The sequence below is a fragment of the Sciurus vulgaris genome (genome assembly GCF_902686455.1).
Source record: "Sciurus vulgaris genome assembly, chromosome: 10".
NCBI classification, from domain to species: domain Eukaryota; kingdom Metazoa; phylum Chordata; class Mammalia; order Rodentia; family Sciuridae; genus Sciurus; species Sciurus vulgaris.
The window spans coordinates 119713762-119727223 of NC_136470.1; positions in this window are offsets into that span (position 1 = coordinate 119713762).

Genomic DNA, 13462 nt, shown 5'->3' on the forward strand with positions numbered 1-13462 from the left:
CTCCTCCTCCTCCTCCTCCTCCTCCTCCTCTTCTTCTTCTTCTTCTTCTTCTTCTTCTTCTTCTTCTTCTTCTTCTTCTTCTTCTTCTTCCTCCTCTTTCTCCTCCCCCTCCCCCTCCTCCTCCTCCTCCCCTCCTCCAACTCTTCTTCTTCTTCTTTTTAAATCAGGGATTGAACCCAAAGGTACCTAACCACTGAGCCACATCCACAGTCCTTTTAGTTTTTCATTTTGAGATAGGGTCTTGCTAAGTTGTTTAGGGCCTCACTAAGTTGCTGGGGCTGACTTTGAATTTATAATCCTCCCACTTCAGCCTCCTGAGCCACTAAGATTACAGAGGCATGCCACCACATCCAGCTCAAACTGGCACAATTCTGATGGATCATTCCTCTTCAGAATTACCCATGGGACTGACCGACATTGGTATATATCACTGTTCAGCTCCCCCCTCTATTCATTCCTGCCCCTTTCCCTTCCTGTCCACAAGTATTGGCCCTCAGTAACTCTTTTAAAAACCTCTTGCACACCACTTTTATATATAACTATAATGTACCAACTAAAAATCAATCAGTACATAAAAGGAAGAGCAATAGAACAGAGGAAGGGGATCAGAGAGGGAGTGAAAGGGAAGCAAGAAATACTGTGGACTGAAATGGAGCAAATTAGGCCACATGCATTTGTGAATATGTCAAAATAAACCCCATTTATGTATAATTATAATGCATGAACAAAACATTTTTCAATAATAATAATAAACCAAAGATCGAATATTTTCCCTGATCAGTGGAGAATGATATATAATGGGGGTGGGGGTATGGAGAGTGAGAGGAGAATGGAGGAACTTTAGATTATGTAGAAGGAAATGAGAGGGAGGTGGGCTATGAAAAATGAGACAGACATCATTACCCTGTACACATGTCTGATTACACAAATGATATGAATCTACATCGTGTATAACCATAGAAACGAAATGATGTACCCCATTTGTGTACAATGAATCAAAATGCCGTCTGTAAAACAATTTAAAAATACATAATTTTAAAAAAATACCCATCTCAGAGACAAACTCTGAATGGTTAATTTTATGTGTCAACTTGGCTAAGCTGATGTACCCAGTTTTTTAACCAAACCAGTCTAAATGTTGTGAAGGCATTTTTAAAATGCGATTAACCTTTAAATCAGTAGAGTTTGAGTAAAGCAGACGACTCTCCATAATCTGGGTAGACCTCATTCACAGTTTTAAGAAAAAAGACTGAGGGTCTCCAAGGAGGAAGATATTCTACCTCTGGACTGCCATTAGACTCGAGACTGCGACATCAGCTCTTTTGGATCTCCAGCCTACTGGCCTGCCCTGCAGATAGATTTCAGACTTGACAACCCCCAGAATTGTGTGAGTCAATTCCTTGAAATAACTGTGTGTGTGTGTGTGTGTGTGTGTGTGTGTGTGTGTGTGTAACACGTGTATGTGTGTGTCTCCCATTGGTTCTGTCTCTCTGGAGAAACTTGATGAATACAACTTCCTAGACAACTCAACGATGATATCCAACATTTATGATACAGAGATCAATGATTTGAGCAGCACCAGGAATGGCCTTGTGGGCATGTGACCTGTGCAGTCAAACAGGTCCCTCTGCTCAGAAGGTTCCTGTGTATATGCTCTTCAGTTGCTGCCTTGGAAGTCTTCATCATCTTATCTTGTGGTTTGTAACATAGGAATGGACGAGAAGAGGAAATATGTGTAACATGCATGTTCACTGTTCCCTGCCACCCCACTTGCATATAGCTCTGGATGATTTAAAGTCAGTCAGGGGCAGAAAGCAGATAGTAGTTGCCTGTAGACAGGGAGAAAGGTGGTAGGGAACGGAAGAGGGAGAGACCACAGGAAGTTGCCAGAGGGAAAGATTACAAAGGTGTATGAAAGATCTTGGGGTAACAAATAGATATTCATTATTTGTTGACAGTTGCATCATGGTGTGTGTGTGGGTGTGTGTCTCAAAACTTTTCAAATTCTCCACTTTAATATGTATAGATTCTTATGCACCAATTATAAATCCATGAAGTTTTTTAAAAAAAATTGTCATCTGCACTCTTTTGTCCACTTTTGTGTATGTCTAAAGCGTTCCAAAATAAAATGTTGAAAAGAAACATTATTGTCTTTTTGGTGCAATAGAGTCACAGTCATGGTATTAGAAGTGGGCTCCAGAGAATTTTTATCGACTCTCCTCCCCCATGGGGACGGCCCACAGTGATCTCCTTCTGCATGCTACAACCTGGTGTTATTGCTAGTGTTTCAGGAGCATGCTGGGATTGCACAAATTTAATTTGACCCCTAGAAGGAACCTCTTCTATTCCCTTCATTTTCGCTGTTCCTGCATCAGGCCAATAACTGTCTGTCACTCTTGACCATAAAGTTTCCTGACTCCCATGAGAACAAATAGAAGTGCAGAGAAAAGTGATTCAAAATACATATTTGATTGCACAATCAGCTCCTATCTTTCTCTCAGGTGGCTCTGTCTAATTTAAAGTCAGGAGGAGGCTGAAATGACAATCAGGCTTGATTTCTCATCCCTGTTAACTAATATATAACCTTGGGCAGGTTGCTTCCCCTCTCTGTAGCCAAAGCCATTCTCTGCAATGTGAGTACTTTGTCTCTCCAAGGTCTCTTCCAGAGTAAATATTTACAACCTTGCCTTTTTGATATCCTTAAAGAGCAGTAAATCGCAAAATGAGACTCATCAAGGATCTTACAATATGGGCATCAAGCTGTGACTGGTGAGGGCTGGGAGGAGGACTGTTTTGAGACCAACGGGTCTCCTCTGGGTTATCATGGCAGGTTCGTTATATGCAAGTTTGGAACATGCATCTTGTTTGGGCATGGTTTCATGAAAAGACTCTTGTCTTACCTGGTATTTCATAAGCCAATAGGAAATTTTCTAGAAATTGCATAAATTTCTTAGAACTGAAATGGATGAAGCACAGCTAGGTATTACAAGAGGTGGACACTAAAGACCAAAAATCCATGCATAACGCTTACGAGAGGTGGAAACTAGGGACCCAAAAAATCATGCATTGCATTATTTACCAAAGCTCCCTCACTCCTGTGCTCTTGTACTCTCACCCACATAATTGTGCTCCCTCTCCTACACACACACACACACACACACACACACACACACACACACACACCACTGACTAACTCCACAAAGGACTTACTCCTGTCAGAGCAGTCTTCTATGCCTCAGAGGCATAGGATAGGTAAAGGCTCGACATGACCTACCACTCCAAGACCCAGAGTCACTTAACTAGTCTTTCATTTGCAATTCCATCTTCTCTGGAGGGGAAACTTCAGTGAAGTCAGTTTAAGTGAAGTACAAGTAGCTGAAGAGCAGTGATCCTAATAGCTGAGATCTCTGGAACATTACAGATGAAGAACTGAGGTCCAGCTAGTTATGGCGGAGGTGGATCAGTTTCCAAGATGAGTTCTATCAGAGGCCTCTTTTCACATCCAGGATTGGACCACTGCAGTAAGAATCAAGTGCCAGGAGGAATTTCTGGTTATGATGACTCAATCATAAAAAGGAAATGAGCATTTGTGATAGAACGAGTTTTCCATGTGCTACTCTTACACCCTGACCTTGGTATTTTTCCAAGGAATGGAAGGGTCTATGTCCCCTCCACTTGAACTTTGTCAGAACTTTGTGGCTTCCTCAATCAATAAAGTAGGAGTGAACCTGCGGGGTTTCTGAGGCTAGATCACACAAATACCCTGCACATCCATCAAGTTCTCTTGGGACACTTACTCTTGGAACCTAGCCATCCTACCTCAAGGAAGCCCTGACTATACCACATGGGGATGCCACATGTAGACATTCAATCTAGAGCCCAGCTGAAGTCTCAGAAAATAGCCAGGATCAAATGATAGACATGTGAGTGAAGAAGCTTCCAGATGATTCCAGTCCCCAAACCATTGAGAAAATCTCAGAGCTTGAATGCACGATCCAGATGTCAGGAAGCTGTCCTAGCTGTATTCTGTCTGGATTCCTGATCCACAGAATCCATGAGTATGCCAAGGTGGTAATTTTGTGCCACTGAGTTTGGGGCTGTTTTGTTATACAACAGTAATAACTAGAACCACACTGGTAAACATCTTACATCATCTACTAGCAAAACCTTTGGGCCTTAGAGATAATTTTTCCTGGATATCTTTATCCTGTTTATCATTTTAAGAAGAAATCCTTCCATTGTATTATTACTGGTTGCTTGATTTTAAAAAGAAAAAAGAAAAAACTGCAACAGCAGCAATACCTACATTAAACTCAAATCCCGTACCTGTGGACACTTGATTCACCACCTGTCGCAATAATCAATTAGTACTCCCAGTGTCTCCTATTTGCTATAAGCAGGATTCCCTTGTGACTTGTTCAAAGATTGTCTCAATTCCCTGTTCTTCATTCTTAGAATCTTTTTTTTTTTTTTTTTTTTTTTTTTTTTAGTTATTACCAACTTTTCCTTGCAGTTTTGGTAAAGTTGAGAGATTCTGTTTCCTTCTAAACATCTCCCCCAAAGGCCCACATTCCAACACTATAACATTGGATTGATGCAATAGTCCATGAGAAAAACGTCAGTACTAGTTTTAGAAACTCCTGGAAGGTTCTTAGTGTCCAGTTCCATTAGGTTTAAAAAACTGGGCTCCCATAGCTTCCCTTCTTACTCCATGCCTAACTCCTGTTCTGGCAGCCATGTTGGCCCTGGTTTTTGGCTCTCATTGCCATTTTCCTATGACCTTCAGCCATGCCTCACTTTGATCTGATATGGTCTGAATGTATCCCCCAAAATTAATGTGTTGGAAACTTAATCCCCAGTGCAATAGTGTTGGGAGGAAGGACTTCAGGGAGATGTTTAGGTCGTGAGGTCTCCACCTTTGTGAATGATTAATGCTGCCATGAAAAGGTCTTGTGGGGATGGGTTTGCTCTCTCTTTTCCCCTCCATTTACATGACAGGAGGCTGTAGCAAGACACCAGTATCTTGATCTTGGAGTTCAAAGACCCCAGATGAGATAAATTTCTGTTCTTTATAAGTTACCCAATCTGTAGTCTTCTGATACACCAGCACAAATGGACTAAGACAGGCCCCATTACTTAGTCATATTCAATAATTGCACATCCACAGAGCACAGGTGTGATTGCAGAATAATGCATGATCATACTTCCATTATGAATTTTGATCATGTGTCAGGCCCTATGCTGAGGCCCTAGCTGGAGACAAAGGCGATGGAGATACAGGTCATAGAGGCTCATGGTCATCATCACAGAACTTGTATCTTCCCTTCCATCAGCTGCCTGCAAGGGTCTGCTGCTCTCCCCATTCCATTTTCCACTCCCAATCTCTGATTTTCAAAGATAAAGGAAAGTAAAGCTGCCACCAACTAACCTGTGAAGCTGGGGAACATTTCTTCACATCACCATGTCCCAATTCTTTTTCTGTGAGATGAGAATGATACTACGTGGTATGTAGGTTGTGGGGAAAGTGAGACACAACATAAGACACTTAGCACAGGTCAGAGAAACTCAGGAAAGGCCGTCTTTCTTTCCCGCTAACTTCATGCTACTGTCCCCAACGTACTGTTTTATGCCTTGAGTCCCTTTTAGACCCCATTCCTCTAGCTGTCCCTTCTATAACTTGAAGGGACTTTCTTTAAAAGTAAAAATGGCAAAATGAATAATAAAGACTATAAACTTGAAGTTCAATCTACGTCAGGCTCAAAGTATTTTGAGCCAACTGGTCCCATCCCCTCGTTTTACAAAGGTAACTTCATCTCCTCCCCATTCCCCTGCCTTTTATGAATTATACTCAATTTTTATTTATCAAATACTGAATTCTAGAAACTTAGCCCGGGTTAACAAAAAACTAAGTTTTTAATATATATTTACAGACTTTAAACATAATGAAAGGAAGTACTATTTTACAAGGTGGTTCATTTTGAATCTTTTTGTGGTTCATAAAAACGCAAATCTGTGCAGCCTTGGCTTGTTTTAAGACAAGCAGGTTTGGGGAATGTCCCCCTAACTTCTTATTTTTTAATTTTATTTTTTCTTTCAATACACATGACAGTAGACTGTATTTGATATATTTATACAAACATGGCATATATCTTACTCTAACTAGGATCCCTGTCTTGTAGATATGCACAATGCTGAGATTCACTGTGGCATATTCATTTACTGACATAGAAAAGTTATATCAGATTCTTTCCACTGTCCTTCCTTTTCCTATCTCCCCTCCCTTCTCTCACTTCCCTTTATCTAGTCCACTGAACTTCTATCTTCCCTACCTCACCCTTGTTGTGTGTTAACATCCACATCTCAGAGAGCATTCAACTTGTGGTTTTTGGGGATTGGTTTTCCCCTTTCACTTATTCCTCTAAACCACCCTCCTCATTCAGTAAATCCAACCACTATACACTGTTTTAGTCAGGTGGAGAGTCACTGTTCTTTTAATTCTCTCCATGTTTTAAATTCTCCTCCAAAGCAGTGATTCTCAACTGGAGGGTGTTGGGAGGGAGGACAGTGGAAGCTACCATAGTTCTAAAGATAGAGAGGAAGCAGGTGTAATGTTTAAAAATGAATATTATAATGAAGTTTCTGAAAACAATTAAGGCATTTCTGATTTTTAAAAGCCTGTGCTAAATCTTGAACAAAAAATGAATATAATTCTTCATATTTCCGTGTATCCACATCTTTTGCAATGTGACTTTGGGGCTTCTCCCAGACTTCAGACCCAAGATCATTGTCCCACATGAGGCCATCCTATCCCAGCCTACGTCCTGTTGATCCCCAAACATGTGAGAAAACACAGCCATGATGTGTTTTCACTGGATGACCACCAACCCACAGCTGAGCACAGCTGCATGAGTAAATTCAGCTGAGACCAGAAGAAGCACAAAGTCAACCCCTAGAATTGTGAGTGAAAATAAAAGCTTGTTGCTTGAAACCACTGAGTTTTTCAGTATTTGTTTTGCCATAATAGCATAAAATGTTATAAAAAAATATTATATAAAATAAATTCATATAAAATAATATTTATATAAAAATATTATAGAAAAATAAATCTAAACAAAATCTTATTTGATGGTGGTTCTCAAAACACTGGGAGATACATGGGTGTTTGCATCTCTGAGAATTGGGAAGAATGAGATTTTGAAATTCTTCATTTTCTTTCAAAGGGAACATCAACTAAAGGAACTGAAAAATACTGCTCTTAAATTATGAAGTCTTAAGTGACCTGAATGTTCAAAGAGTCTGCTTAAAATTGAATGTTCATTCACCTTTTGACTGGCATCTGTTGTTGGAAATAATTAGAAAGTGAAGCAGGGGTGATTAGGCTAGACATCTACTTACATTACCTTTCCACCAACGCCATTTCTGAAAATTGCTCCTTTGGACTGTGAGTTCAAAATGGGCATTGCCAATTTTTTTTCTTGCCTCCCTAGCATCGGATGCAGACCCAGCAGAATCCTTCCTTGAGATTTTAGACATTAAAACCAAGTGGAGAGTAAGAGGATGTATACTCTTGTCAATCGGCTGAAGAACAAAGAGGTGAGTGCAGGGTGGCTACTCTTTCTAACACTCCCCAAGAATCCCATCTTACGATGAGGAGCTGAGATAAGAGGCAGTGTCCATGGTGGAAGCACCTGAGTTTTTTATTTCCGTCACTTCTGGCCTCTCATTGTACGTTGACATGAGCAATAAATTCCTTTTTCTCCTAAGCAAGTTTAAATTGTTCTCAAACTCTTGCAACCCAGAAGACTCCATGAGTGAAATGAACAGCAGACAATGTCTTGTTTTTGTAAGACAGCTTTGAAGAAAAAAAAAATTTTAACTAGAAAAAGATAAGTTACATGTGGCAGGCACAGATAAGCACTACTCAACTCCTCCTTCAGGAGAGAACTCACTGTCCAGCTGGAAGGACAGTGGTTGATTGACAGCCTCCAGCTGTGGGCACACTCACGTTTTCCTTCCCTTTCAAGTCAAGGGCACGCTATTCTGGGGATCAGCCCTGAGCCAATAGCTGACCACAGCAAGGGTAGTCGAGGTCTTGCTGTCCTGGGATCAACCCCAAAACAATGATTAAGAAAAGCACATGGCATAAGGACTAGCCATTTCCATCCAGTGCAGGACTCTGCTAGTGGACAATCGCCCCCAACCAGATTCACTGTTTGGCTAGCACAGACTTCCTCAGCTCAGTGTCAAAGTCTAGGCCCCTGCCTAACTGCACTCCCTCCTTTCCTCTTTCAAAGGTGTTGCTTCCCAATAAATTTGTATTTCTAATTCAATTCTAATATAGGAAGACCTAAACTTAGTGTTTAATGGCCTATCCCCAGAAAACTGAAAATAATATAACAAAGATCATGAATATTTTCATAGACGTCTTTTCTAAAATAAAAAAGAGTACTTTCTAGCAGCCTTGAACAGGGGGAGATGACAAATGTCTCCCTCTTCTTTAACCCCAAATGTCTCTGGTTCCTATTTCTTCCCACCATTCCAGGGTCACATTGCAATGGTGTGGATAAATCAGGACCAAAAATCAGGAGAGTTTTCCTGATCCATCTGTTGTCCTTGTAGTATCCAGGGACTTATCTCCAGCCCCCTGTCTCCTGTCCTGCAATGGCCCCTTCCTCAGCCTCAGCTCCTACCCCATCTGTGGAGCAGGAAATTAATTAATGAATTGTCACTACAAATGATATAGACCTTGCACACTTCCGAGCCATTTATTTTGAATGTTTCTCCTCATATCTAACCTTGAAGTTCTCAAAATATGATAGATGACTAGAAATGAATCCGAACCTGATCTTCATTTTATTTATTACTGTTATATTTAGAAAGATTTGTAATGGGAAGAAATTACAACTGGTTCACATTTTTACATAGGTTGTCACTGGTAGAACAACTGGCCTTCAAGTTGATGCAAACCCCAGCATGACTTCCTATCTCTCCAATGTGATTAGTACATTCACTTAGTATTCAAGAATCAAACATTTAAGCATCACTTAGAAGTTTTACAGATACCACTTCAACTACATGCAATCTCAAAGTTATAATTATCAGTTTGATAATAGATAATAACAGTAAGGAGTCTTCAAAGATGGCTACCAACAAAACCTTATGCTTGCCTTGAACCTGGAAGGGCCCTGTGGGGAACCAGTGTTCTGAGAGTTCATGGCCCTGGACTCAAGAGTACTGGCAGCTCTGCTGCCTTTCCAGAAACCCATCTGCTCTTTTCTGAAGGCCAAGACATAAAAAAGACTACCAGCACCCACCAACAACGGCGGCCACATGAGTGAGCCATCTCAGTCTCTCCAGCCCGGCCTGAGATCCCCAAGAGCTGCAGCCCCTGCAGATATTACAAACAGAAAACTTCCCTGCTGAGTTCAACAAAGCTATAGAATCATGACAGAGAATAAAATGGTGGTCATTTCAATGAAGAGCAGTAAGTTTTTGGGCAGTTTGTTACCCAGCAATAAATGAATTAATGATTTGTAGATATTCTGTACAAAGTAAAATGAAGGTGTGGGAAACAGACATTCTCACAATCTGCTGGGGGAAGTATAAATTCATACAGATAACTTGGAAGGCGATTTGGCAGTATTTATTTATATTAGAAAGGTGTGTGCCCTATAATTCAGCAACTCAACTTCTCTTATCTGTTCTAAAAGTCACCTACACAGATGCCAAAGAGCAAGAATAAACATACTTATTTTAGTGTATTTTTTCTTTTTTCTTTTTTTACACTGTATTGAGAATGGCATTCAGGAGTACTCTACTACTGAGCTACATACCCAACTTTTTTTTTTTTTTTTTTGAGACAGGGTCTCGCTGAATTGCCCAGTCTAGCCTCAAACTTGTTAGCCTCCTGCCTCAGCCTCCAAAGTTGTTGGAATTATAGGCAGATATAATCACAACCAGCTTATTTCAGTTTGAGAGAGAAAAAGAGTGAGAGTGAGATAGAATATCCATCAATGTAGAAATAGCCATATGCTTGACATGGAATATTTCATAACTATTAAAAGAATAAGGTACATCTATATGAACTAACATAAAACTTGTCTCCAATGTAGTAAAAATAAAAAGTTACACTACAGTATACGCAGTAAAACAATATTACTGGCAAAAAATACACAATAACATTATATACTCCTAATTACCTACATATCTTAATGTCTTAAAAATCTGAAGGAGTTAACTGTATTTATAGTCATGATAGAATGAACTGTGTTATGATAAGTGACACCAAGATTTCAACAGCTTAACGCAACAGAAATCTATCATCACGAGAAGTGTGATATGTGGCCTTCAATGTGGTTCTCCTCCAAAAAGTGACTTAGAGATCGATAACATAGTTTACATAATATGGTATGCGTGCCCTTCAGGATATGTGCACCAGGGGAGAGGATGAAAAGAGGAGACACGTTGGTTCATAACTGTCATAGCCTAAAACTGACAAGTTATCATTGTTTACAGTCTCTTAGCCAGAACTAGTCATATGGCCCCCAACCATACAGTCCCATTTTGAGACATTTACATAATTCCCATTATTTTTCACCATTATAGGTAACATGCCCGTGAAATAAGCCACATTGCTTTAAATTTTTAGGTCACTTTTCACATCCATTATCTCAGCTGAAGTTACATAAAAATCCAATATGATAAGTGAGTTAGGTATAATTCTCCCCATGATACAAACTGAGAAATTGAGGCCTAGAGAACCATGGCTAGGCCTCATGACTACAAAAGACCTGAGACCCCAAATGAATTCTCTGATGCTCCAAGTTCTGTTCTCCTTCCAGAAGAAATAGGCCAAGCAACTTCCTGTCCTACATCATATCTTTTAAGATGGCCTCAGTATCAATGAATTAAAAAGAACCAAGTCAGAGAATAGACAAGGATTTTTAGGACATGAAAGAAATAGCTGTTTAAAGAATCTGGGTCAGATTTTGAAAAATATTTTTTTTTCCATGTGTCTCCTTGACTAGAATGTGACTTTCTAAATGAAATTGGGCCACACTCACCTCCACAACCTCAATGTCTGGCAGAGGGCCCAACTATGCTGAATACTAGATAAGTATTTATTGGATAGATGGATGGATGGATGGATGGATGGATGGATGGATGGATGGATGGATGGACGAGCAGGTGGTGACGAAACTATGACCTCTGCATCCTCCATCATAAAATCATAGCCCCTCAAGTGTGGTTTCTGAAGCAGCAACGCCTAACTCATTGGGAATGGGTTAGAACTGAAGAATCTCAGACCTCACTTCAGACCTGCTAAGTTAAAAACCTTCATTTTAATAAGATCTCAAAATGATCATAAGTACTTTGTAGTTGAGTAAATTGAAAGGCAATGGTCTTGGTTTACCTTTCTTAGTGTAGAGTCAGGGAAGTCCTGCAGATTACTGGCAGTCTCCAAGATGCCCCAAGCCTTGGGTGGAAGCCAAGCATAGTTCCACACCTCTGATCTCTCCGATCTGGTGCTTCTTCATACCACACCCTCAATGTTAAAGAAATGTACAGGAAATGGAGTTTGTATAAATTCAGTGAATTTAGTATCTGTGGGGAGGTAGGGTGGGAGGATGTGGTTTTTAATCCCAAAGCTGGTATATTATCGTACTTATAGAAAATAGGAGATTGAGTGGAGCACAGGAAGCAGCACCCCAATGTCACACGTAGCTCTTCCTTTTCTCTCCTAGCATCCCCTTTCATTCTCCAGGACCTGCTCTTCAAGGCCGATGCTGGTTCTCATATTTTACCATCAGTACTTGAAGTTGTTCTGGGCAAGAGCATGCTAAAGAAAGCCCAGAAGTGGATGCCAGAAAAGGAAAATAAACTAATACTGGCTCAGACATTTTCGCAAAGGTGAGTTCCCATAATTCTTACATAAACCAATGGAGCTGGTATTATGTGCACACCACAGAGAGAGAAAATGAAGCTCAAGGAAGGTAAGCAACTTGACTAAGTCAGGCTGTAAATGCAGAATCTTTGTTCACAATGTCTGAGATGGCCTCAGATGAACCCTCCTAGACTGGCTCAGGTGAAGCAAAGTCAGTGTGGTCAGCAGTAATCGTTTTCCCAGTTTAGGATAATGCAATGGGGGCAGAGATCAGTTGGCTTTAGGATACTAGTGTCTGGACCCCTTTGAAAATACTGGCAGGAGGTATTGGAGAACGGCCTGATTTTCTGCCTCCTGGAGGTACTCCAGCCATAATCAGAGCCCCAGAGTCCTGAAAGGCTGTACTGAACTCCTTTTAGACTGCAAATAGCTCTTCTCCTCCCATGGAAACATAACTGATCTCCATCATATCAACCTTATGACTGTATAGAGCAAGCATCACCACCGGCTCAACATGATCAGCACAAGGTGCAAAAGTTGCCAGGAAGATAAGAGCCCCTAAGAGTTCTATCTGATTCTAACTGAATTTACATCAGGCAAGATTTTCCAAACATTGGATCCCCATTTTTGCTCCATGATACACAGGGCTGGGAGATGACTTCAAGTTAGAGGACATGGACATGGAGAAGCTTTGTTCCTGCAAGGAGAAGCAACACTGGATTTGATAAAACAATCACTGCTCAAATCAGAGGTTAAAAGTCAAAGACTTTTCCAAATCTGAGAGTTAAAAACCAGAGATGTAAAGGGGTTGAGCCAAGGCTACACAGCTGGTAAGGTGCCAAGAGAGAATTAGAACCTGGATCTTATTCATTCTTTTCCCATTTTGTGAGATGCTCTTTGCCACATTTATAACTGCTTGAAGGCTTTCTCCTTTTTTTTTTTTTTTTATCTTTATTATTTCCCTCTGTGATCTCTTCCAGTCCCCAAACTGTGAAAATACCCATATGCTACAGACTTCAGTATTCATGCTTCCAATCCCTACCTCAGTCCGGAGCATCAAGAGTATTCAACAGCTTACTTCGTATCTCCACTTGAATGCTAATAAACATCTCAAACTTAATTATTCCAAAAGAGAACTCCATACAAATCTCCTACGCAAACTTGTTCTACCCTCTGTCTTCTCCAGTTAGAGAATACACCCTTCTTCACTTGCTTGCTTAATTCAAAAATTTAGCAGTAACATTAAATCCTTTTTCCTTCCTGCCTTATATCCAATTCACTAGCACATCCCATTGGCGCTCCAAAATGTGTCAAATCAACCCACTTCCATCACTGACACTGCTAGCACCACCCTCTCTCACTTGAATTTCTCCTAATTTGTCCCCTTGCTTCCTCTCCTCTTACCTCCCACCCATTTCCTAACACCTAGAATGACATTTGAAAGCAAGCATCAGCTCATGTTGCTGCCCTGCTTCAAACCCTCTGAAACCTTCACACTGTGTTTAGAATAGTCCAAATGCTGAATCATGGCGTCTAAGGCCTGGTCCACCCAGACCCTGGCTTCCTCTCCTGTTGATA